Source organism: Rhinopithecus bieti, unplaced genomic scaffold (assembly GCF_001698545.2).
Source record: "Rhinopithecus bieti isolate Rb0 unplaced genomic scaffold, ASM169854v2 scaffold_13184, whole genome shotgun sequence".
NCBI lineage: Eukaryota > Metazoa > Chordata > Mammalia > Primates > Cercopithecidae > Rhinopithecus > Rhinopithecus bieti.
The window spans coordinates 1,437,859-1,465,026 of record NW_016807417.1 but is presented as its reverse complement, the minus strand read 5'-3'; the positions used below and the strand labels follow the sequence as shown (position 1 = coordinate 1,465,026).

Sequence of the window (27,168 nt, the reverse complement as noted above, 5' to 3'; positions counted from 1 at the left end):
GGCGGCGGCGGCCGAGCAGGAGGACGCGCCGAGCCGCGGCGCAGTGTCCAGCCGGGGAGCCGCGGCGTTGCCTCCCGTGCGGACTCCGCGGCGGACGACCCGCTAGCGGCCGGCCTCGGCCCTCTCCGGCCGGGGTCGCCGCTGCCCTCCGCGCCTGTTTCCGCGCGGCCCCCGGGCCTGACGACCCTCCCCTGGGGCGCGCTCGCAGACGGAGGTAAGAGCCGCAGGAGCGAACAATGTGCCTCTGTGCCTGGCTTCGGAGACCTGTTTGCTTTGCGCCTCCGGTCCGGGGGTGGATGCCGGAGGCAGAGGGAGCCGCGGGTTAGTGGGTCTCGGCTGTTTGTTTATGTTCGTCCGGGCCAGGGGGAGACCCGCGCTTGCTCGGGCCGCTCGCTCCCTGCCCCCCAACCTCCTCTCGGAAATCGATCCGTCGAACTCTCAGTCCGGTCTAGCCGGCTTCTCCTTTTCTCGTGGAGCTACTGTAACGCTCTTCAGGCATCAGTCTAGTTGTTGGGGGCGCTGGCAAGGGGGGTTAGGATGCGGCTCCGGTAGCCATGCATTTTTAAATTTCATAAAAGCCTGGCATCAGAAGGTTCCGCCGCCCGTCCTTTCACTGGTGGGCTGGGGAGGAGGACTGTGAAGCGCGCCCTTGACGGGCCTATTTGCTCCGGGTGCTGCGGCCTGGGGCCAAGCCAGTGCCCCGCTCGCCTGCCCTCCTGTCCCGGGCTGTAAGTGCAGCCGGGACGCTGAGCGGCTGGAGCGAGTTCGGGGGAAGTGGACGGTGGGGCAGGGCTTGGACGAGTTTTTAAGTTTTTACGGGTTGCTGTTTCTTCTCTTCGGTAGTTAGGTGGTGTGGAGAGGCGAGGATGACAGCAAAGCGCAGCCAGATGTGGTCGGGCCGCCGCCGGGGCTTTCTACGATTGGGAGCGGCTGGGCTGCTGCTGCCAGGGCGGCCTCGTGGGGCGGGAGGGTGCAGGGGCCGGGGGCCCGGCGGGCCACGGGGAGGGCAGAGAGCCTCCCGGACCCGCAGTGAGAGGGCAGCAGCGGGCCGCGTTGGGCCTGCGGGAGAAGTTACGGGGTGTATGCTGCTGGAGTGGCTGTGGGGCAGGGAGCCTCGGGAGCCTGGTTTGTAGGATGGGGGTGCCATTGGGGAGTGGCAGCTAGAGAAAGGCGTGGGAGGAGCGCGAGGGAAGGGGAGACCCCCTCGCTGTCCGAGCGTGGGCTCCTTGATTGCCTGGGGCGACCCTCAGGCAGAGCGGGGAGGGCGAGCCAAACCATGGAAGCGCCCCAGCAGTGTGGAGGTGCGCCTGCGAGACTTCTGCGCTTGGGACCCGTAAAGTTTGTTCCTTTCGCCAAACTGTGGGGTTGGGGTGAGGAGAAATCGCTGGAAGCTTCACTTAATGCTAAAGTGTTGCGGAGTGGAGGCTTCCCCCCCCCCCCCGAAATCCTCTGTTCACTCTGCTCTCAAAGTATAGTTGGAGGGACAAGTCCTGCGGTATCTACCATAGCCTTTCTCTTTTTAGGGACTCCTCCCCCTCATCTTTTTTCCCTCTCCCCGCCCCCCATTCCGTTCTTCCTGATACAAACTGTTGTCTCAGATTCAGACCGAGGAAATGTTTTCCTCCTGTTTCTTGAAAGGTGTCAGGCTGCTTAGCAGCTTCTCCCAGGCAGCCTGGGAGCGTCTGAGCCGCAGCTACCAACCATATGGTTCCCGTTACAAAGGCCAGGTTCTAAGGCGCTCTCTTCCCCACCCCGCCCTCAATTCTGTGATTTTATTCTGCATTCTCTCAGTACGTGCACTTCTCTTCCCCTTTCCAGAGGCACAGATTTAACGGACGTGGTTGATTCATTCATTTCCCTGTCACTATGTTTGGAACGGGTCCCACCGAGTTTGCTCTTTGCTCAACGAAGTTGCACAACTAAGAAAGTCACATCCTTTGGTAAATAATTACCTGTTGGGATGTCTCTTGCTAAGTTAGGTTTAATCTTGGGCAAACCTTAGAAGATAGCAATGTGCATCCATAGCAGAAAAATAGAATAGTTTTGGTACTCATCTGTGGCAACATTCCAACTTGTGATGGGACTGCTTTGACCTAAGTAAGGGTACTTTGTAACTTTAAATTTTGTATCTTTGTAATGCTTGAGAAACCCTTTAAAAGAAAATTTACTTCTGTCCAGGTGTGTTATATGGGACTTTTTGTTGTCTCTCCCTCCACCCTTCCGTAAATTTATGCGTAATAGAAAGAATACTACAGAACAAATGTTCTGTTGTTTAGTTTCTTCAGACATTCTGATTCTCTCCTTTTGTTGTTTGCCTCTAAAAGAGGTGCCATTTCACATCATTCTGCACAAATTGTTTGAATTAATGCAAGTGTGAATTCTTACCGTTTGAAGGGGACTATTAGCATATCAAAGGTTTCTTAGCTTTAGCTCAATTGAGAAAACTTCAGCCCGTCTTCCTTCTGCTTCCAAGTGGAGGCCCAAAGGGCAATGAGAATTGTAAAGGGTGAAAATAGGGAGGTGGATTCAGGCTGTGTTTCTGAACTTTTACTGTTTTGTAATTATGTGAGCCAAAAACATTGTCTATTGCTGTGGAGCCCTTGCAAATGGCAAGACAATTATTTTCTATTGAAAAATGGTTTGTTCCTAGAAAAAGAGTGACCTTTTGTTTTATGATAGTCACTGTTGCCTGTCTTTTGGGGTCCCTTCAGTGTAAGAGAGTGAGAAAGCCTTTCCTTCTAACTTAATGCTTTTTTAGAAACTACACTGTTTTATTAGTAAAATTAAAAGGGGATTTAATTAGTTTTTAATTACTCTCTAAAACAATAGAAATTTTGTGATTAAAAGACTCATTTGTACACGTAGGAAACCGCTTTTTTATGTGCTAAATTAATAGGGAAAAAGTCAGTGGAAGATGTTGAAAATTAAAACCTCAAATGAGCTTGACACAACTTCTGTTGCAAATAGAAGCTTGGAAAAGTTTTTTTTAAAGTGAAGATTCAATTTTTTGTGAATTCTACTTAAATAGAGATAATTCTGTTTAAATATTGTTTTGTTTCAAAATGTTTGTATCTTGTCAAACAGTAAACTCTAGTATTCAGTTGGTTTATTTTAAAAACTGTAGTTTATTTGTTTTTGTATTTTTATGTTTACAGAGAGATATGTTCTCTGAATTTCTTTTAACAACTCAGTATCCATGAATGAAAAAAACAAGAACAAGTGCTTGGATCATTTTAGTTAGTTATCAAGTGCAGATGGGCCAAGGGGGGAACTTTTATCTTCAATTTCTTGGGAAGAAGTAGTTTTATTTATTTGACTTAAGAATTTACAAAACTTAGTTCTAAGATGGAAATGAATTTCAAGGGAGGTTTTTTGGGAGATATAAGCTCATACTTTTTATAGTTTTACCTTGGTTGGTTGCTTTTGAATATGAATGATAACCTTTCATTTACTAATGTTCAAACTCCTTGCTTTTAACAGTGAAAATGANAAAAAAAAAAAAAAAAAAAAAAAAAAAAAAAAAAAAGCCACATTGATGTAATTGCTATTATTGCACTTAAGTTGCTGTTAACTAGTCTGCTTTGAATGCAGAGTGTTATAAAGAAAACATTATCCTTTAGAGCTATTAGTGATAATCTAAAAATTGTCTTGAAAACATTGCTCTTCATTTTATATGAGGGTGATCTTGAATTCAGTAAATCTCTAAAGGTGCAAAATGTAGTGAAAAGATTTTTCAACATTTAGATGACAAAATTGGACTACTTAGGGAAAAATTAATGTGTTGAAGAAGCACTTCAGCTGCCATTTTCAGTCACTGGGTTACTATGTGTTGGCAACAGAAAACGAATATAGAAATGGAGATAGCTCTGGGAGCAGGTAGTTGGGGAAATCAGAATATTGAATCATGTGGGGTAGAACAAACCAATTACTTCAAGTTTTGACTTGAGAATTTCCAATAAGTATAATTTTTTCCAGGCTTTTGCCTCTCTGCTTTATTAATGGACTAACATCAAAGCAGGCAACAAAACTTCCAAATGTTATAAAAACCAATGTAAATATGCAGATCTCACATGCAGTAATACAAGTCTCAATTTAAGACAAGCAGTTGAGGTTTTTATTGCTGCAATTTTCACAATCAGCAGAAACATTAACACCAGGCTTCTGGGTGTTTCCTTTTTTGAAATGAGCTGGAAGAGAGCTTTAAAACTAAGGTTTACTTAGGGTTAATCTTTATTTGATCATTATTGAAGCTTTCTGTGTTTCATTAAATTTAAAATAGCGTTTTAGTATCTTAATATAAGAATATGTGAATTGAGATTGAGATGTCATGAAGGTCAAGAGGTAACTAGAAATCTACAAACCATAGTAATAAAATGTTATTGCTTTATTTTCTATCAAAATATTTATTTGACCTCACTTTTGTGAATAAATAATTCAAATAACACTCAGTTTATTGACAGGTGTAGGTGGAATGAAGAGAGCATTACAATGTATTCTAAGATGTAGGTTAAACATACTTGTACCTACCTAAGAGAAATCTGTTTTCATTTTAACGAGAATCCATACCACTTGCCCAATGCTGACATTTAAGAACATAGATGAGGGTTACTTAGATTAGGAATGGAAGATAGCTTTGGAAATGGAGGAATTTAGTTTCACATAAGATGCTATTTTTACAAAACTTTCTTCAAAGACTAGCACTTTTGCCTCTTACTGTTTGACCGTATCTGATTTTGAGTCTTGAAGGGAGAGATGCACATTTGATGCCTGTCTGCTTTTCTGCAGAAAAGATTTATGTAAAAAATAAGTGCAATTATTTTCAAAGTAATATATTTTGCAAATAAAATGCATCATTACAAAAAATGGTTCCTCAAGATTATTTGCAAAAACGCCTAGCTAAAAATGATGCAAATTGATAGATTTCAATAAAGCATTAAAAATAGCAAGTTTAGCTACTAGACCTGAAAAGGAGTTGAAGTTCTGTGAATGTGTTGGTCATATCAGTTCCTATGGGTTAAATATTAGTTAATGTAACCTAAATGGATAACTTTTGTTGCTGTTTTTTAACGAAGATTAAAACATTTCTATTTCCAAGGTAGATTAAAATCATAGGCTAGTTTTCTTTTGTCTTACATAAGACTAATTATTCTATAGCCCCACCCAAATATTCATCTCTTCAAATAATCCTTGATTGAAAGGTGAAAGGTTGAAAAGTATTTAATCACTCAGATTATTGTAATTAGGCTTGATGCTATCACAAAAATAAATTGAGACTATTCTCTAAAATCTTTTTGCTACTTAAGATGCTCTCAAAGATTGGCCAGGTAGTGATCATATTTTTTAATGCTTTAAGAAAAAGCTTAAGGAAATAGTTTCTTTAACACAGAGATGAATAGTTGATTACTGGAATTAGGGAATTATAATCCTTGACCTAATGTGAGAACTTCTAAAGGAGTAACAAGGGTCTGTCAACTCTAAATTTTACTCAGGACTTTAATCTGGTATTTTGAGTTTAGTATATAGATTTTGTTAAGCATGTTAAGTATGGAAAATTTCTTAAATGTTTTGATTGTTTCAATGTAAGCATTTTTTTTTTCTTTTGTGAGTCACGGTGTCATGAGAAAAGGGAGATCCTAATAAAAAATATTAAAAATTTTTTTCCTGAGATTATATATCTGCTGCATTAAGTAGGCAATAATTTATAGATACTTTTTGAAATATTCTTATCCAACATTTTTTAAAAGCTTATTTTATTTTTTTTTTTATAAAAAACCTCTTATATTTGACAAATAAACATTATCTAAAAGAAAAAAATGTAGATTAAGGGAACCAAGCGCTTAATACCTGCAAGTAAAGTGCAGCTTATAGCAATGTACTATTGATTGCTTCAGAAGCAGAAAGCAAGTTTAAATACAATTTGTTTCACTACAACGAAAATGCAGTTTTATGAAGTAATATAGTTTGTCTTCATAGATGATTTTATGCATTGTCTGGTAGTAAGTAAAATCTCATCACACTTACATAAATTTGTTCAATTACTAGAATGAATGAAAGTAAAAAAATCAACTTAGGTTGAAAAACAGCAGAAATTAGATTTCCTTGGTTTATAGGAACTTGCCAGTAGTGTCCACATTGCTTGATAATATGAAAAGTTACCATGTTCACAGTGTAAGGATATTGGCACCTGTTTTAATGTGCATACGTTTGTTTTCTTGGTGACTTGTTAGATGAAGAGTTTTTTCTTTCTGCTTTTCATTTTTGTTTTGTTTTTATGAAAGCTATTGCATGACATACAGGAAACTATTTCCACTGGCATATTCTCATTTATTTTGGAGGTTTGTTTTTAAGTAGTTGCTTTTCCATATTCTTTGGATTTATAATCAGTTGATATTTTAGATTAGTGAAATATCAAGTGTAATTTTAAGAATCAAAAGAAACCTACTCCATTATAAGATATAAATAGGTTATCACCAATGAAAATGCATTTTGGCAATTCTTATTACTGACTCTAGAATTACATTGAATTCTAAATACCAAATTCTTGTAGCAATAAAGTAGCATGGGATTCATCGTAGCAGATAGCTGGGCACCTGTTTTATTACCACCTTGATTAATTCTGACACCCTGATTTACCGAAGTGCAGGAACAAGCACAACCGCTACTCAAAGCCACCCGGCTGTTTTTAGGTCATGAAGTCAACTTCCTGGAATTTCTAGGGAAAATAGTTGAAAGGGGAGGACAAATGTCACTTTAAATAGAGATGTTTAAATCAGATTTCTGCCTGAGGGTAAAATTTAGGTCTGTTTTAGCCCGGATGTAATGTCTCCCTCTACAGAGCACAGCATTAATCACGACCTGACAAGAAAACGTATGCTGAGCAAAACGGGGCCCCTGTTGGTTTTGTCATTGATTTTTTTCCAATCTGTGAGGAGTACATTATAATCATTACAATTCAAACACAGGGATTACACCTTAATCTTTGAATTTCAGGGTTGAAATTAGTTATCTTAAAAGAAGCCTATTTAAGACTGAAAAGTCTTTGGAGGACTTTTTTTGGGGTAGATTTAATACTTTAATAAAACCAGAAATATATGGTTAAAAATTGGGTAGGTTAAGCAGATGTTAACTTCCTGAAATATGTGACCAAGTCTTAATGCTGTTTTAAAACGTGTTAAGTAACATTTCCATTTTTTAAAAAAATCTGATAGAAAAAAAGAAATGGAGATAAAAATGAAGTATTAGTTCTTGGCTATGAGAGATGGGAGAAGTTGAAAAGAAGGTTAACTTTAGACTTAGCATCAATTCAAACACATGTTAATTTGTTAGAACAAAACTAGATACAACCCTGTCTTTTTTTCTGGATGAATAACAAAAATCTTCAGCCCTCATACTAGCGAAGAAGAATGCACCACGAGATTCCTAATAAAAATGGGCTTAATTTTGCTATTTTCAATTATTAGGTAATACTCATTAACCCGTTTCTTGGCCACACATATGTACATACATAAACACACAATTTATATTCTGTTCTTTTGTATATATCAATACTTGTTAGTTATTGGCTAAAAATTAGGAAGTTTAAAATGTAAAATACGTATGATTAAGGTTTCTCTTTTAAAACTGATTTTGAAAATGGTATGACATAAATATCTGTTTTGCTGTCAGGTATATCTCCTGCATGTGGACTGAGAAATGCTTCTACTATCCATACTTTGCCTCCTTTTGTAGGTATTTTAACATCAGTCCACACCTCAAACTAGTTATTGCTCTGGATTTAGATGACAGAATAATCTAACCTCAATTACTGTCAAAAATGGCACTTGACTGCTGGGGTGGGTTAGGTGACCTTGTTTTGACTAATGCTTTCTCTTGAAGATGATAGTAAATGGTGTCTATTTATAGAGCGAACAATAGAGAATTCTGTTTTCTCCATGAAGTAAGTTCTAATTCTATTCATTTATTCTTAACGTTCTAAGTACTATGACAGTAGTTCTCCATATAATGGGCAAACCATTACAATATTTTAGGTAAAATTTTTAGTTGATACAGTATTTCTGTTTTATGCAGACCACATTTACTTAATCAGTTTTCAACTTCAATTTACATAAAAAATCATGTTGAAAATGAATTTCCCTGTGTCTTTACTTTGAAGCAAAGTATTTCTATGTGGAATTATTATTTGTTTATTAAACTGGTACCATCCATATGGAAATTTTATTCCTCTGCATTAAAAGCCTACCATTTTATAGTGTTTGCTACTGTGGTTATTGATTAGAAATTACAGAACACATTTGTTACGTACCATTTTCTCCACTCATCTTTGTGTTCTTAATGTCAGGATACTTATGGTGTATTTTAGTTCTTACAATTCATGACTTTCCTATGGTTAAAATCTAAGACATTTTCGGAAACATTAATTTTGATAATATTGTATGCTTATGTGTTTTTGTCCTAGTAATTGTGCATATGTTTTTAGTTTGATGAAGGCTTGATGTGTTAAATGACAGAAGATATACTGAAGATTCATGTACTGAAAATAATATATCTTGCCATTATTAAAGAGATGAGCATAATTCTAAAACACTTCACTTTGCCTCATATGCATCAACAAATAAAAATTACACTAAAATTATAATGTCCTGGACATGTTCACTTTTACTAAGGACCTTTAACTTTTTTGTGCTTTTCAGAGTTGTGTCTGTTACCAAGAAGATAATGTTTGAATATTAGGTGCTTCCTCTTGATAGTTCAATAGATGAATAATAGGAGTGTTCTCCCACTTTGCTTTTTCTGCTGCAAGTGCTATGATACCCATAGCTTGCACGGAAATGACTTTTCATATTGTTACAGGTTTTAAACTAGATCTACAACCTGAATATCTTAAAAATATACATGAAACAAAATTTGATTACTTTTTCTTAAGCAGAAAACCCCACAAAAAACACTGCTGATTTGCTGTTGCTGTTCCTCTTACCTCATTTGTTTCATTGGGAAAAGATGTAACTGATACCTCAATGTGATATTTCTGTATGTTTTAGCATATCTTATAATTTTCATTTGTTCAATAAGAACCTTAGTTTTAAAAAGTTCACTTTTGATAAGCCTGTCAGTTCATTTTTAAGTAAGTCAAACTGGCTTTGCCTCAGATTTCTAGTCAGTATTTACATGTTATCAAGGTGGTGTATGTATGTTGGAATGGAGACATTTTGAGGGAGAGGGGCATCAGCATTCTGCAGTAACACATTTTATATAACACATTGTCCCTGAGACTTAGAAACTGTTCTTAACTTTCTGATTTTTGCTCCTTTGGCAGAGATACATCACATCATATCTCTGTATACTTGTGGAAAGGAATATGGCAGAAGAGCACGTTGTGTAAACAGAAGTCTAAAACAAATTCTGAAAACATATTACAGAAGGGTAAAGAGCATTTTGCAACCCAGATCCGTTTTCCTTTTTTTTATTGAAATGAAAATAGATTTTCGTAAATACTCTGCAAGTGTAAATTTTAGAATTATTCAGAATAAGAAGAAAGTATCACTGCATTCATTTAAAATTGATCCTTTATCTTTCATTTTAAATTGATCCTAAGATGCTACCTTTGTTTGTGTTCAGAAAATGAATCAGATAAATGGGCTGGGCAGCTTTTTTTTTTTTTGGAGTGCTCTGTCATTTCAGGCTGATGCTGTGTAAGTGAGGTAATGTTTTCTTTTTCCTTGAAATACACTGTATGAGTAGCTCTTGGGTGACTTTGTGAAAAGTTTATGTATCCTGTCTGCTGAAGTTGCCATCTTAACCAGGATGGAGGGCAATAATAATCATGTGGAACCACAGATTTTCAAGAGCAATTATTTTAATCAGGTAATTGGTAAGGAAGAGAGAAAAATGCTGGATAGTAGAGTAGTATTTCTATAAAATTGTGACCTCTGCATTTTTACTAAGGCAACTGCCTTCATGTTTCAAATATTTTTGCTAACCCTTGTTATTACCTGCAGAGGGAGCTTTTATATGCAATAAAATAATCAAAGCAGTATAAATTGACAGCTTGCTTTTGAAAGTTATATTTTATTAAAATATTTTTTATTTTTGTTTGAAAATTGTTCTAAGGAAAGTAAGGCATTTTGAGATTAGCCAAATTATAGTGCAGTTTAATGTACTAAATGCCTTGTGTTTATCATTTCCTTTATTCACAGATTACAAATGTGCCTTTTATATTTTGATTAAAATAAAGATATCAGATCCATTTTGAGATTACAGTTTTTTATTTATGATTGTCTAAAGCTTAGGGAGAATGACTGCAGAACTCTCTCGTTTAAATGTATAGTAGTTGTTACAGGAGAGATCCCAGCTTTTTAGGTAATTTTCCAGATATGTAACATACTATTAAATGAGCACTAAACATATCACAGTGTATTGTATTCCTCTACATTTAATTAACAGACCAGATTAGATCAGTTGCATATGTGCTTTTCTAAACACAAAAACGATCGCCTTGGCTTAATGACTTTTACTTGCAATAATGGACATTAGTTCAATGACACTAAAACATGGAAACAACTAATAAGGACCTACTATTACATGATTTAGAAAACTGCTGACCAACTTGGGAAAAAAATGAATGCAGGCAGAATAGATGGTACTTGATTGAAACCTGCCTGAATTCTGTTTATGACTCTGTGCCAGCTGAATTTCTAAGGAATTTTAAGCCAGATACTTAGAAGTACTTGACAGTTTTTCATTCGGGTCTTTAGGTAAGCAGGGCAATAAGCTTTTAGGGGCATTTACATCTTTTTTAGTGAGTAGAATTTTTCATATTGCCTGCATACACTTATTTGTGCCAGAAAATTTAAGGATAGGATATTATATTAAATTTTATTAAATCAATTCTAGTCTTTTCATTTTTCCATTTTGGTATAGTAACATTATTTTAGAATTTGCTCGTCGGTTGGTAAAAAATAGAAAGGTTATCCATTATGTATCTTTGGAAAGAGATGTAATAGTTCATTTCTCTTATTTTATCAAGTAATAATGTGACAAAATATTTATTTTGCATTTTAAAAGCTTTGTTTCGTAATGAAATTCCTTGTTTTGGATTTATTATTTTAGTAGCTAACCTTTCCTAATGTGAAACATCGGATTGTTTCTGTGACAGAATAATCCTCTACGTAAGGAAACTTGTTTAATAAAGAGATTTATGGTACTGATATGGGCTTTTTTATAAGTATTATTCTCTCAGCGTGGCCCCGTATTATCTTAACAAATGTGTGTCACATTTACGCAGAGCATTTTTGTAATGGGGTAAGAATATTAGCAACAGCAATTGTATTTCAGTAGGATTAAGATGGTATGTTTTACAAAAGTGTACAAATGCTTCTTTTCCATAGAATTATGATAGATACCCTTTTCTGCCAAATTTATGTCATTGTCTTAAATAATATGATAAAAAGATATTTCTTATCATAGTTTGTTTTTAATATAATAGGCACTGCAAAGTGGGATCTGATGTTATAGTTCATTACCTTTTTCCCCCCTAATACCACAATCTCCTTCACAGTGAGGTAAGGGTTACTGGAGAATTCATTCCAGGAAAATGGTTATATGAGGCACAGTAACTGTCACAGAGTGCATAACTTCTGTGAGGTTATTGGAAAGGCGCAGCTAGGGTAAGTTCTACCTGTTTTGTCTTAAATTTGAAGGTAGACTACTGAGTGATTTTTAAAATAGTGAAATCTGAATCCATTGAAAAGAAATTGTACTGAAAAGTTAATCAGATTAATTGTTCTCATAAAAGTATTATTGGTATTAGAGATGTTTATGACAATGAAATTAATTGGTAACTGATTTTCAGTTTAAAGTAACCATGACCTTGGTAAATTGTCAAAGAAAATTTTATCAAATATTCTTGAATTAATAATAAAACGAATATGAATTTATGATAAAACATTCTCTGCTCCTTTGTATATATATTATTTAAGCATAGATGTGTATGTATTAATTGTTCTTGCATCTTTGTGAGCAGACTGGTTTTTAAAATAAACTATTATGAATAGTATGTATTACGAAGAGTAGTCCTCCAAGTGAGAGTATTATGTATTAACAGGATAGAATTGAAATAATATTTTAAATATACAATCTTATAAGAATAGGAAGTCAAATATTTGAACAGTGTTTAAACATTTTAAATGGACCAGTTCCCACAGAAGTATAGTGAAACCCTCTAAAAAGATTGAAATTTTGTATGTGTCATATGAAGTCTAGAATGCAAATTATACAAACCTGCATGTTTTAAATAACTGTATTCCCGGCAAAAAATTCATTTTAAGTTGCCTTTATTATTCCCAGGATCTGTAGAAATTAATATGTTTTTATTTTAGGAACAAAAAAACATTAGTGGTCTTTTTGCTTGTTGTGTGTTTTCAAAGCCATTTCCTTTTGCCTATTTACATAGATTTTCTCAAAATCGAAATCTAAACAAAGATATAAAAATAGATACTTTTATTATCGACACTGTATTAGGATTGTGTGGTGTTCACATAATGTTAATTAAATTAATTCAAAGAGCTGCCGCTCATTAAAGAGAAAATGTTTAAATCTTAGAATGTAAAATTGTTATTTTAAACATGAGAATAAATTAAATTATAAAATTTCGTACATTTTCTTCAAAAATTTAAACACAATAGCATTACCTTTATATAAAATAAACACAACATCTAAAGAAATACCTAAAATTCAGAACAAAATACCATGCTTTTTACTCAAGGGTTAACATTGTCTCTAATATTTGTGTGTTATACATTTTAATAGGAATATGATTGCTAAAACTATTTTTTTTGAGATGCATGTTTAAGAAGGGGAAAACCCATTTGTTAAAATTACTTAATCACTGAGTTTTATGTCACGGTTTAAAAAATTTATTAATTTTTAGTGCTGTTTAAATCAGATTGTTGATTTAAAAGATACTGTTACTTTGACCAAACTTTAGTCAAAGCAGAAAGGTAGTTGTTAATACTCATGTCAGAGGCCTTAACTAAAAAGTCAGCTATGCTCAAGGAAAGGACTTAGTCCAACATTTTACTGTTTGACAGAGCATTGTGCTGTGTTATCTCTTAGTAGTAGTTAGCGGCCCACAATAGCTTTGGCTAATGCAAAAATACCTGTACTTTTGAAAGTATTTGAATTTCACGTCGAGAAAATCTTTGTTTGATCTCCTTGCTGTATGGGATTCAGATAACAACTGTAACACAGTAGGGTATTCAAGAACACATTCCAAAAGCACTTTTCTATCATTGTGTTCTCTGTAAGAATTCAGGGTTGAGTCTCATCAGAATCCTTATTAGGATTATTAGTGCTTAAAATATTTTATAGAATTATGGTGACAATTTGTACAAATAGGGTGACATAGAATTATAATGAACTTGATAGTCAAACCTAACCTTTACCTATTTTAATACTCTAGTCACTCCCTCATACCTCATGTGTTTTATGTTTTACTAATTTTCTTGTACTGTGTTACTAATAAGTCCTCTGACATTACCTAAGTCCTCTGACATTTCAGCCTGGAAACTTGTCATTGGTTTCTTAAAATTAGAATAGATTTAAAACAATGATTATTTAGTTAATATTACATGATTGAAACATCCGATAATGAAGCTGAGTATCTTAGAATTCACATTTTCTGGAGTTGCATTTCTCAAAACAAAGTGGATTGGTTTTAATAAGTTTAAGAGTATTTCTAAAAATAAAATGAGGTAGTAAGAATGAGCTCTTAGAACAATACTAAATTGAATAGCTTGTAGTGCAAGCATCACTTAAGTATTTTTAGAATATTGAGAATCTTGTAGATTACATACACTAATGGCCTCATTCTCCTTATTGCTTGTTAATTCTGTGAAAATCAAGAGGAGCATATCAAGGTTGCAGTTAATTCACCACAATGTTAACGTTTAATGGAAAATAAATGAAAATATAGCTTTCATTTGTTATTTTATTCAAGTAGATTTTGCCTGTTTATAAAGAATAAATCACCATAAACTCTTACGTATGTTTAAAATTGATGTTATCAGATGTTTATAGAATTGATGATATTACTAGACATTTTTGTACTGTTCTTAAGAATACCTTTCAGTATTTTGTATGTTGCTTTAATACTTTTAATATTTCCTTTTATAGAATGTTTTCTTCAGATGTTTTAATAGTTTGATATTATTCATTTCTGAATTGATGGTTGAGGGCCTTTTCTTTTTTAAAGAACATTTTCACTACTTGCCATGTAAACTGCCATTTGATCTCCTAAAGTGAACCAGGATATAAATTTAGTAATTAGTATCAATGTATGGGTTTTTTATTTAATGTGGAATTATTATATGGTGATGTTCTTTGGAGTGCTTTCATCTGACTTAATGTATATTTAAACCTTCCATAGTTAAAAAGATATTTACAGTACCTTCATGTTTGGCATTATTCAACACTTTCCAGATTCTTTTAATGTTTTGTCTGATTATCATTTATTATAACCTATGAATGATCTTTTTATGCTTGCCTACTTTTATTCAACCTACAAAATAAAACTTTATTGCATGTACTTTATTGAGTACTTAATAAGCTTCAGTATTCAGTATTGCCAAGCACTTATTAAAGCTTCAACATTTTCTTTATTTCGTTAATAGTATCTTATGAATGTTGAATTATTAGTTTTTTGGGGGGTACAAGCGCAGACGTTTTACATGCATGTACTTTATAGTAGTGTACCCGTTATCCAAATAATGAACGTTATACCCACTAAGTAATTTTCAGCCCTCACACTTCTCCCACTCTCCTACCTTTTGTAGTCTCCAGTGTCTGTTTTTCTATTCTGTATGTCTAAGTATTTTTCATCATTGTAGCATACAATCAAAAATTGGTAAAATTTAAGTGTCAGATTCCTGGTTAAAATTTTTTGAAATGATGGCATAGAAACAGCTTTAGAGGTAGGCCTTCCATCCCATTTTTTTGGGGTAAGATTTATGAGTAGATTGAAAAACATAAAAATTCGGTGGAAATCAGAAGCTAAGTCTTATCTTTAGTAGTGAACTTCCTTTCTATTTTATTCTATTTTATTCCTCTCAATAAGATTTGAGTTTTATTGAGTCTTCATTAGCACAAAAGATCATGATTATCGTCTAGACCAGTGGAGCTTTTGGTTAATATATGTAAATAATACAATTTTTTAAAAAAATTGAAAATTGTTCTTAATTCTAAGTATAAAAATCAGAAATCTGTCTTGGTCTTTAAAAAGAGTACAAATATCTAATGATGTATTTGATTGTTTAGCTGAAAGGCAGATGTTTCAGTCTTTGGAATTCAAAGACTATATTTGTCTAATATTCCTTAAACCAACATTTTATTTGTAGGGTATAATAAAAATCATAAAGTTAAATTTGAATGAGTAAAATCTTGATTTGTGACAGCCTTGTTACTATTCTGTGTTGTGCATTTATAGTTTTCCCAAGGCCACAAGATACTACCGAGCCAGAATGATTCAATTTTTACCATTGTCTACCTCTCACTCCCAGTTTATTACTTTATTGAGATGCACAACACTAGGGAATTCTTGCTATGTGAATGATTTCTTTTGGCCAGGTACGGTGTCTCACGCTTATAATCCCTGCACTTTAGAGGATGAAGTGGTAGGATAACTTGAGGCCAGCAGTTCGAGATCAGCCTGGACAATATAGCAAGACCCGTTTCTACCAGAAATTAAAAAAAACAACAAGCCAGCGGGGTAGTGCGCACCTATGGTCCCAGCCACTCAGGAGGCTGAAGTGGGAGGATTGCTTGAGCCGAGGAGTACCAGGCTGCATTGAGCTATAATCTTGCTACTACACTCCAGCCTGGGCAACAGACCTCTAAGAAAAAAAAAAAAAAAAAAAAAAATCCTCTTGAGAGTCCTATTAAAATAAAAATCACAATCAAATTATCTTTTGAAAAATCAGGTATTTCATATGTGGGTATAATCTCTTGAAGTATGTTATACTTTTGTAGTTCAGAGCAGCTATTTCCTTTTCTTACAGGTAAGGGCTTGTATTTACTTTAATAATTCACAGCATTTATAATGACTTGGATTTTACATTCAAGATGTTATTTTTGGTTTCCTACAATGCCACAGAGGTTATTGTGGCAGCACGTGTGGTTTTAAAAATTTGACAGAACTTACTGGTACTGAGTTTGCCAAAATTACCAGACCAAAAATAATGCATTTGCTTGCATTGGTCTTAAAGGCTGTATTTTGAGATGTTGATTGTATTTTATCCTTTCCAAGAATGATCCTACTTATAAGCATATTACGTCTATCTTACCATTACTTCTGGGCTTAATTCTATTAATTTTGTTTAGATCGACAGCCGTTTATTAAGGCCATGCTAGGAAAACTGTACTGTTATGTAAGGACTGTGCTCACTAGGTTCACTAGGTTGTGAAATATTTGCAGAAATAATTCTTATAAAAGTCATACTGTGATATCGTGCCAAAATGAAGTGCAGAGAAAAGGTTGTAAAAATATAGGGTAGGTAGAGTAAATTCAAAATGAGTGGTATGGAAAGAGAGACCCCGTTTATTTAGAACTGAAGGCAGAGGAGGATTGTAGGATATAGTCTTTTTTGAGGAGGAGAAAAGTTCCGAGGTAAAGGTACAGGAAAGATAAAAATATAGTGCCTTGGGGAAATGTGAAGTGCACAGAAAGTAGGAGATGAAACAGGTATGTTAGTTTGGGACATGATGATAAACAGCCTGCTCTTTTAAGATTCTCTTGTAGGCCATAAAATGTTGTTGATATTTCCAATTGAGAACATGTTATACTTATTTGGTAGCATTCAAGGTCGTGTATCCAATGAACTGGAGTGGAGAACTAATGAAAGAAATAGGAACCTAATTAGAAGGGGTGGACGACAGTCCTTGGTGAGAGGCAATGGCAGTAGATAGATATGATAAGTTTTGTAATGGTGGGTTAGAATTTGGCATTTGATTGAATGTGAGGTAGAGGAGGAGCGAAGAATCAAAGCCCAGAACCAAAGCCCAGAACCAAGGTTCTAGCCAAATCTTTTGTGTATTCCATTAGCCTGCTTTAGAGGAAGGGAGAAGGAATGAGCCCATTTCTGATGATACTTTGAGATGCATGCGTTAAAAGTCCAAAGAGTACCAGCTGCTGAGAAAGTTGCTGCTTTAAGTTGGTATGTATATTTTTAAATGTGGTATTTGTAAAAAACATATTTTTTGTTCCTTTTAAATGTTTTCGAGTGTATACCTGCAAATGTTTAAGTGATACTAATTTTTTTAAATACTCACATAAAGTGAAAATTTTTGTTAATGTGATGTTCAGGCTAAGCGATGTAGGTTTTTATTTGTATTTTGGATGAGATTTCTGCTAGGTAATCAAGACTGTGTAAAAGTCAGCTGTTGTAATCTGTTTAGAAATCTTTATTTTGCTAAAGAATAGTTTTGTGATTATTAGACCTGTTGAGATACTCTTCATTGTTCAGGGCCATTTTAGTAACATTCTTAACAGCTCTTTAAACAAGTAATTTGATATTCTTTGGTTTCCTTAGATACCAGCCTGCCCCTTTTCAGAAAGCTTAGGGATATCTATGTCCTCGAAGATTAAAAAAATTCTTTGCAATTTATCTTTACTGCAGCTTTCTCTTTTGTTACCATGAACTTCTAATATTATATATTTATTTTATTGGTACATGGGGAAATTTCCCTGCTTCGCCTTGTTCTTTAAAAGAGTAACAATCATTTCCTCAATAGCTTTTCAGCTCTTCATACCCAGCAATAGTTCTTAGATTTTATAGCTGATTCTTTGTATCATGTTAATTATGGGTGACAAGCCTGAACAACAACCCAAAGCATCTATCAGCACCAGTCTGTCAGTGATTTTAACTCAAGAGTAGACTCTCGGTGTATTTTTTGAATAAATGGTTATCGATGATAATGGAGATCACAATAAATTGTGCTGGAACCTAACCAGTTATAGATTCCTTGCATGGATATAAGAATGATAAAAGTTACAATTAAAGTGTTACAATACTGAGTTGTCTGTCCTAATCTGAAAGTATTCTTGCTTCCATATAATAGAGAAAATTTTTGTGATGCAGTTACAGTGCTTAATAAAGCTTCATGCATGGAAAGCTCTCAGTAAATGCTTATTGTTATCATTATTGGTGTAAACTAAATCTGAATATTAGTTCATATTTAAGTGGCCCATGTCTTTTGGTATCCATTTTCCCTCTTCAGATTTTTTTTCTCTCATTTTTTTGGGGGAAGACTTCCTTTTTTCACTGGTGCTCAAAATTTTCTATTTTTTAAATTACAGAATTTTCTATTATTGTTGCTACCTTCCTTAGATGATAAATCAGTGGCTGAGCTGACTGGTTTTTATCAACATTGATGTTGTGATATTGGAAACAGAAAGTGTTGATGCTGTCCTGTCTGAAAATAAATAAATAAATAAAACTCTTTGCTTACACTTTCACTGGGCAATTATGTAAAAAAGATCAGTAGTTTTTCCTTGTTTTACTTTTATAATCTGCCTCGTGAAATAACCACACAGAAAACATAGTAATAAGAATCTTTTTTGTAGTTCTCTGTGGCTTATAATCCCTGCCCCCAAATCATCCCAAGCGTTAGGATCCGCCCATGTATTAACAGCTTTAAGAGGAAGTCAGTAGAGGATCCTTGTCAGAACTGTCTTAGTGTGTGATGGCTTGCTTGTTTTTTATGAAAGGATCAGTCATGCCGAAGACATAGCTATGCATAAGGTAATCAGCATGAAATAAAGGGAAGTGAATTAAATATGGTTGTCGATACTGTAGTTGTGAATTTTATTTAACTAGTTAAGGAAACTAAAAGTATGACATCCTTAAAAAGATATTTTTAATGTTTATAAGATAAAATACGTAAAGAAAGTTTTGACAATCTTAGCAAATCCATTGTCAAACTATTACCAGGCTGTGTAACCATCTAGTTACTTAGCAACCTAAGCGAAGCAACAGCATTTAATATTTTGTATACATTTTTAGTAAAGCTGGCTCAAATTTTTAGCATTAGAGACATTTTCTGATATGCAGTGAGCTGTTCCTGCACAGTTCCTTTCTTTAGTGGGTAATTATGTATCACAGGTGGATTATGTTTATCTTTTAATGGTGAAATGATAGTTTTTTTTTTTTTTTTTGGTGAGGGAGCTGGTTGTCTGCCTTCCAAAATGTCTTCTGGTGACTTCAAGATCTGATTAAACTGTCATTGTGTTCTTGCATTCACAGTAGAAGACTAGTATAAATTGCATTATATGAAACTGAATAATAACTATGGTTTAATTTAAAGTAGAAATAAAATCTAAATTCATACATTCAAGCTGTAGGGTTTCAAGATTTTAATTTAGTGAAATGCCAGAACAATTTATTGTATTTAGTTTGAGGAGTATTACATGAGAAGCGCATCTTATGAAATTAGGGCAGAAACATATACAATCCATTAAAGCATGTTAAATTTCACAGTTAATATTCAGTATATGAGTTGCTGAGATTTATTGTCTATGTTGTTTGATTTGTAAAGTCCATTAAGTTACAAATGCTGATTTGAGGAATGGTGGAAAGTTAGAATTTCAAAGTAGCCATGTTTTTTTTTCAGTAGCCTGCAATGCTGTGTATATTATAGGCAGTATCAGATTTTCTTTTTTTTTTTTTGCAAAGTATGGCTGAAGTTGAATTCCCAGTGTGGAACTTATTGATTTTCATGTAGAGGTGAGATAGCCCACAATTGGCTGTTGAATTGGTGTGCTGTTGTCTGTCTTATAATTTTGGAGGAGAAAAAAAAACTGTGGATTTTAATTTTACATTCTTTGTTTTGAAAGGTTATAAAAGTGTTTTCTACACATGTTTCCTGCTGTTAGAAACAAATCCCTGTTAAAAGGATATTGCTAATGGAAACAATGTTTTCTTAAGTTCAAAATATTGCCAGGGAAATATATAGATGTGGAGGGCTACCTTGTCAAAAAGTTGTGCAAGAAAAATCTGTAATTTTTGTAATTGATAATTTGATGTTTATATTTTAATATTAAAATTCTATTTTTTTTTTTTTTGCAAAGTATGGCTGAAGTTGAATTCCCAGTGTGGAACTTATTGATTTTTCATGTAGAGGTGAGATAGCCCACAATTGGCTGTTGAATTGGTGTGCTGTTGTCTGTCTTATAATTTTGGAGGAGAAAAAAAAACTGTGGATTTTAATTTTTACATTCTTTGTTTTGAAAGGTGATAAAAGTGTTTTCTACACATGTTTCCTGCTGTTAGAAAAAAATCCCTGTTAAAAGGATATTGCTAATGGAAACAATGTTTTCTTAAGTTCAAAATATTGCCAGGGAAATATATAGATGTGGAGGGCTACCTTGTCAAAAAGTTGTGCAAGAAAATCTGTAATTTTGTAATTGATAATTTGATGTTTATATTTTAATATTAAAATTCTAATATTTTTAGTGTACTTTGAAAATGTCTGGTTTGTACATTTATATAATCCCTGGGTTTTATTTTATTTTAAAATTTTATTTATTTTACTTCTTTTAATATGGGATCTTGCTCGGTCATCTAGGCTGTAGTGCGGTGGTACAGTCATAGCTCACTGCAGCCTCAAACTTCTAGGCTCTAGCTATCCTCCCGCCTCTGCCTCTTGAGTATCTAGGGCTACAGGCCTGCGCCACCACACTTGGTAACCCAGTTTTTATTTAATAGCAAAATTAGCAAGTATATTTAATATCGTTTCATATAATTTCACATTTTGAGATAAGTTTGAAATTATTATAAATTGTTTTTGTAGATACTATTAAATTACTAAGCATTTTAAAGACGACTTCATGGAGGAATTATTCTATTGGATTTGGGCTTGAGTTGCAGATTTTGTTTCTGCAGTAATTATGGACCTTTCTATTTCTTCATTTTATAATGAGGAGACTCTGGTTTTAAAACTTTCTTGAAGGGTTTAATGATGAAAATGATAAGATTCGGTATGTCAAACAATGATAAACTTCTGGAAGAAGTAGTCATTTTTGTTTTCTGCCTTATAGATTGACACTCTTTAATATTTAATTAAGTGTTTAATTAAAACATAGTCTTGCATAGAAAAAAATCTTGAAGATCTCTATTTAGGAGGTCTCTGAGTTAGCTCCCAGTTTTTTAAAAAATTTAAACTTTTTTACACCAATAAGCAAAGATGGAAGTTTCCAGTTTTAAAAAACTCTGTTTCACACGAGTTTCTGAATTCCATCCACTTTGCTTTATTCTTTCCACTATTCATGTTACTTTCCATAAGTCAGTTTATTTATTCATGCCTCCCTCCCTCCCTCCCTCCTTCCCATTTGCCCCTCCCTCCTTCCTTCCCTCCCTCCCTCCTTCGCTCCCTCCTTGCTTCCCTCTTTCTTTTCCTCCCTGGCTTCCTCTCTCCCTCCTTTCCCCCACCTCCTTCCCTCTCTCCCTCCTATGTTTCTTATTGTCAAAAACATTTATTAGGTGCTAGCTCTTTGCCAAGCATTGTGCATTGGTTATACTCACTGGTAAGGTAGCACTGAAGTCATAGACATGAAAGCCATCTTTCATCATAACTGTTTTCAGTTAGCTCACTATCTTTTGAAAATGTTACTTTGTGATAGGGATGAGCACTCCGTACTGTGGACAAAAATGACACTGTACTCCTGATGTGTGGTAGAGGTTTAGGGAAGCAGTCAGTTAGACATTCTAGTGATGGACCCAAATTGAAAAGGAACAGTAGTTAGCCAAGGGACAAGTGGCAGAGGAGATTCCAGGCAGAAGTAACAGCATAACTATACCAAGAAAGACAGAGAAGTGAGAGTAAGCTTCTATGACCCAAGAACATAAAAGCGAATTACATAATACTTAAACAAGAAAACCAGGAAGGAAAGAAAGGATGGTCTTTCTCAAGTGTAGGTATATTCGCTGAAATAAATCTTTCAAAAAATGAAATATTTTCCAGAAAGTTTATTAATATATTTGATGTATCTTTTTAATCACCAGGATATTCTACTAGTCATGAAAATCACAAAGTGATCAGCAAAAGTCATGATCCATAAGGCGCACTTACTCTCTTAATTACATTACGTAAATTTGTGACATTGTGCACTTGTGTCATTTCTGTATCTTCTGAATCATTGTATTGCTTGCAGGTTAAGCCTCAGTGCCTTGAACAAAGTATGTACCCAATAAATTTTTAGGCTTGGTTTGAAAAGATTTATCTTGAAGAAAGATAAACAGAAAATTTCAACAAAAGACATTTTATTTATTCATTTATTTATAGACAAGATCTTTCTTTTTGTTGCCCAGGCTGGAGTACAGTGGCCTGATCATAGCTCACTGTAGCCTGGAACTCCTGGGCTCAAGCGATCCTTCCATCTCAGCCTCCCAAGAAGCTAGAACTATAGGCACATGCCACCATGCCCAGCTAATTTTTTTATTTTTTGTAGAGATGGAGGTCTCTTTATTGCCCACTCTGGACTCGAACTCCTGGTCTCAAGCCATCCTCCCGCCTTGGTTCCCCAAATTGCTGGGATTTACAGGCATGAGCCACTGTGCCTGGCTACAAAAGACATTTTAAAACTAGTTTAAAAGCTTAATTGAAGAGGACTCAAGATTACTCAATAGCAACTGCTGTACAAATGACAACAGATAATGGTAGTAAGAATCTAGAGAGGGAGAGGTTTTTTTTTTTCAGTTTGAGGCAGTCAGGTTGGCTTTATGGCACAGGTGGTTTTTAAACTATCAAGTTTATTCTGAAAGGTGGAGGGGAAAGATGTTTTCTATGTGAATAAAAAATCTTGAGTAAAAGTCAGTTTCAGAGGTATATTCAGAAATACTGAGCAAGTAAGTTTGACAGAAACAGAAGGCTGAAGTAAGTATTTTTGAAGTTTGATCTGTTTGGGCTCTGTTTCCAGTTTTGCTTTTTAATTCTCTTTCTCTCTCTGTCTTTTAGGTTGTCAATTACCATTCCCCTTTCATTCCAGCCCCAGTTGCAACTTTCCTGTTATTAAAATAGATACAATAGGGCTGGGCGCAGTGGCTCAAGCCTGTAACACCAGCAGTCTGGGAGGCCAAGACGGCAGGATAACTTGAGGTCAGGAGTTCAAGACAAGCCTGGACAACATAGAGTCCTGTTTCTATGAAGTACTAAAAATCAAAAATAAATAAGTATTTGTGTGTGTGTGTGTGTGTGTGTGTGTGTGTGTGTGTGTGTGTGTGTGTGTAGTGGATATGTCTGTGGTCCCTACTCTCAGGAGGCTGATGTGGGAGGATTGCTTGAGTCTAAGAGTTGGAGACTGCATTGAGCTGTGATTGTGCCACTGCAGTCTTAGCTGAGCAGCAGAGCAAGACCCTATCTTTTTTTTTTGAGGTGGAGTCTTGCTCTGTTGCCAGGCTGGAGTGCAGTGGCGCAATCTCATCTCACTGCAACCTCCGCCTCCCGGGTTCAAGCGATTCCCCTGCCTCAGCCTCCCAAGCATACACCACCATGCCTGACTCATTTTTTGTATTTTAGTAGAGACGGGGTTTCACCATGTTGACCAAGATGGTCTCGATCGCTTTACCTTGTGATCCGCCCGCCTCAGCCTCCCAAAGTGCTGGGATTACAGGTGTGAGCCACTGTGCCTGGCCAGACCTTGTCTCAAAAAAAAAAAAAAAAAAAAAAACAAGAAAAAAAACCGGACATGCTATATTACTAGATTTGTTATGCTAAGTTAGAGTGAAATAATAATACATGTACTTTTGGAGACATTTTAGAAACATTTCTGAGATCACCCTTTGTCGAGTCACAACCCCAAGTGTGTTCTTCCATATGAAATTATTTTTAGAGTTTGTTCCAGTTTTATACACATTTATGGTTTAGAGTGAAATTAGGAATATTACTAGAGGCTGGCAAGATGGATGGAAGGTGAGAAATCAGCTTTGAGATTTTTGCAGATGTTCAGAAAGAAAGATGTTAGGATAGGGATTGAAAGCAATGGGAAGAGGATTAAGGTATTTCAGGGTAAGAATCAATAGGACAGTGAATGTGTACCACTTTAAAATGAAGTACCTTTTGTATTGACAGAGCTGTATTTTACCCAAACTTAAGATGAATAATACTCCAGAGGATTTTTGGTTTCAAAACTATTGAAGACGAGGCTAATTTCATTTGTCTGTGAGTGTATCCATGCACACATGCACATATATATTTAGTAAGCTTGGTTTAAAGAAGATCTGTTATTTCATAGTAGATGAGATTTTCTTTTACCACTTCACACGAATGCATTTCTTTGTTATTGTAAGTTAGCAATTGAAGAATATATGTATAATTCATGCTAAATTAGTATATTGGTCTAGAAGGTTTGTCAGGAGACTAATAATGGAGTAGAGGCTTCTTTAATACGTATGACTGTATAAAACATTATTAATGTTAACAGATGTTGCACTTTAATCCCCTAGAATGATTGTTTGGTACCAGCAGGAGATTTATTAAGCCTGAATTGTGTGAAATTGTGTGTGCATAAGCTGCAACTTAGATTGTAAAAACGTTACTGAAAACTGTTAAAAAGTTTTAGCTATAATTTGGCAGAGAAGTATTAACTATGCTAAAAGAAGTATGTGTGTATGGTTGGCCCCTGCACCTTAACCTTTTTATCATTTATCTTCTTGTATTAATGTCACTGAATTATTAATTCATGAGCCAGGGTGGGAAGGGTAAAGGCACCATTTAAATGTGTGGCAAATTCATCCTTATCGCCAGAGACATGAAAAAAAGTCATTTTGTGTTATCTGTAAAATGGAAAGGACATTTTAAAATTTCATTTACAGTAATCTACTTCACTTCCAGTCAAACACCTAGATTATTACTACCATAATATAATGTTATTAAAAATTTGTAACCTTCTCCACTCTTTTGTCTTATATATATAATGTTGATAGAAAAATTTAGCCTTGATTTATTTCAATGTGATACTTGTTAATTGTAGGTTAAAAATGTTACTTTTACGAATGATATGTTACAGTTTGACTTAAATTTTAAGGAACAGTAGACTTACGAAAATAAAATCTTTAATAATAACAATCGAGGAATTTTCATTGAGGGGAATCTGCATATAGAGAATTGGAAAGCTCTCTAAATATATGTTTCAAAGAAATGTTTGCATTTATTGTGACTTCATAATTATTTGGGAATAAGATTGGTGATTTTGACCTTGTAGAACTTTTAGCTTTATACAAGAAACCTAGCAAATTAGAATTTAACATTTTCTTGTTGATTGTAATGTGGATCTGGGATATATCCAGTATTTCACATGGGTAAGTAGCTATGGTGACAGAAATTTCAAGAGTTTGAAGCCACTATTACCAGCAGCTCTTCGAAACCATCATGCTAATGGAACAATACCTCAGGGGTCTTGTCCAGACCTCATCACTTTTCATTCTCCCGTTACTTACTATTTTGTTTGGTTTTATATACTCTCATGCCAAACAAAGTAGTAAGATAAGTTACTGTGGTAATGTCCTTTGTTTTCTTTTCTAGAATTTTCCCCCCAAAACTCTAAGATGTACATGTGGCTCTGTTACACACACTGAAAACACTAATTTTTTTTTTTTTTTTTTTTTTTTTTTTTTTTTGAGATCGTCTTTTCATCACTTGGGCTGGATTGCAGTGGTGCAATCTTGGCGCACTACACCCTCAGCCTCCCCAGTTCAAGCATTTCTCGTGCCTCAGCCTCCAGGGTAGCTGGGATTACAGGTGGTGCCACCACGTCTGGCTAAATTTTGCATTTTTGGCAGAGATGGCGTTTCACCATGTTGTCCAGGCTGACCTCAGCCAATCCACCGGCCTCGGACTCCCAAAGTGCTAGGATTGCAGGTGTGAGCCAATGCACCTGGCCTGAAACTCTAATTTGTTTTGATCAGTAAATAATGCTACTTTGTTTTATTTTTCTTATTCTAGTATGGTTAATTTACCTGTATATTAACATTTAAATTAGTTTCTTAAAATAATAAACTGAAGTTGATTGGATTATTTTATTTTATTTATTTATTTATTTATTTTTATTTTTTTTTGAGATGGAGTCTCGCTCTGTCACCCAGGCTGGAGTGCTGTGGCCGGATCTCAGCTCACTGCAAGCTCCGCCTCCCAGGTTCAGCCATTCTCCTGTCTCAGCCTCCCGGGTAGCTGGGACTACAGGCGCCGCCACGTCGCCCGGCTAGTTTTTTGTAGTTTTAGTAGAGACGGGGTTTCACCGTGTTAGCCAGGATGGTCTCGATCTCCGGACCTCGTGATCCGCCCGTCTCGGCCTCCCAAAGTGCTGGGATTACAGGCTTGAGCCACCGCGCCCGGCTGATTGGATTATTGTGGCAGACATGAATAGTTATTAGTTCATTATGTGACTGAACTGCATCCAGTTATCTTGGTCTTAGGATTGTTCATCTATAAACAGGAGTTGGCGAACAATGGCTAGCCATCTGTTTTGTAAGTAAAGTTGTATTGGCACATAGCCAATGTCATTTGGGTATGCATTTTCTGTGGCACCTTTCACACTGCAGTGGCAGACATACGTAGTTATGGCACAGACCATATCACTCTTAAAGCCTAAAATATTTACTGTCTGGTCCTCCATAGAAAGAGTTACCAAACTTCTGATCTGATATCTATAGTATCAGTCTACATAAAATGCTGGTTCTAATCTTTACAAATGTAATGGAATATAATTTATAATTTTAAGCTCAAGAGATTTGAAGATTCACTAGTTTTTATCATCATTGATAATTTTTTTTAAAGCAGATTTTTGCTTTTCTTTATATGTGGAGTAGCAACAATAAGTGATAATTTTCCTGAAAGTTTTCTGAATTGAAACATTTTAAAACCATTTAACTATTGCAAAATACGTTAGTCTGTTACCAGATGAAGGAGTCTTGGCAAGTAATTCAAGCTTCTAGTCATTTTCTCTGCTTTTATAACCTATGTTTCTTTTTTATTAAACATCCCTGCTTTATTACTACTTTAATGTTTTCTGAAATTTTAATGGGTTTTAAAATTATATTTTAAAGTTGAAAAGCTCTTTTCTAAAAAACACATACCTCTCCTCCATGTTTGAGTAGTTAAGAAGCACTAAAACATAAATTTTAATTT

General features: G+C 35.1%; 1 protein-coding gene across 12 annotated transcripts in view; it reads left to right on the top strand.

The window, feature by feature from the left end:
- Positions 1 to 6: 6 nt before the first annotated feature.
- The window catches only part of ADGRL2 (adhesion G protein-coupled receptor L2), a 199,448-nt gene continuing 172,286 nt past the window's right edge, over positions 7 to 27,168 (top strand). For all 12 annotated transcript variants that reach the window (XR_001887282.1, XM_017881673.1, XM_017881669.1 and 9 more), the window contains exon 1: positions 7 to 214. The gene's annotated coding sequence lies outside the window, so the exon portion shown is untranslated. The remainder of the gene's footprint in view (positions 215 to 27,168) is intronic.